Raw genomic sequence first — 310 nt, 5'->3', positions numbered from 1 at the left:
AAGTCCCCTTCTGTCTATCCTCCAAATACGAGATGTTATAGGAGAAGACTCTTTATGGGGAATAAATAAGTCTGGCATGCCTGCTTTCAATAACAAACAATTCATTTTTATGACTTCTGGCTTCCCTTTAGGGATGAATTTTCCTCAACATTTTCATTGTAAAGCTAAGATGAAACGCCAACAGGTGAATGTTTAACTCCTGGCTTTATATCACTATGGGGGCCAATACATGTGGAGGGCACCACCCTTGTTGGTAAACAAAAGTCTGAATGATTACAAAAAGATTAAAACAGACTGCATCCACCGAGTA

Source organism: Sardina pilchardus, chromosome 19, assembly GCF_963854185.1.
Source record: "Sardina pilchardus chromosome 19, fSarPil1.1, whole genome shotgun sequence".
Taxonomy (NCBI): Eukaryota; Metazoa; Chordata; class Actinopteri; order Clupeiformes; family Clupeidae; genus Sardina; species Sardina pilchardus.
This window is presented reverse-complemented; position numbering follows the sequence as displayed.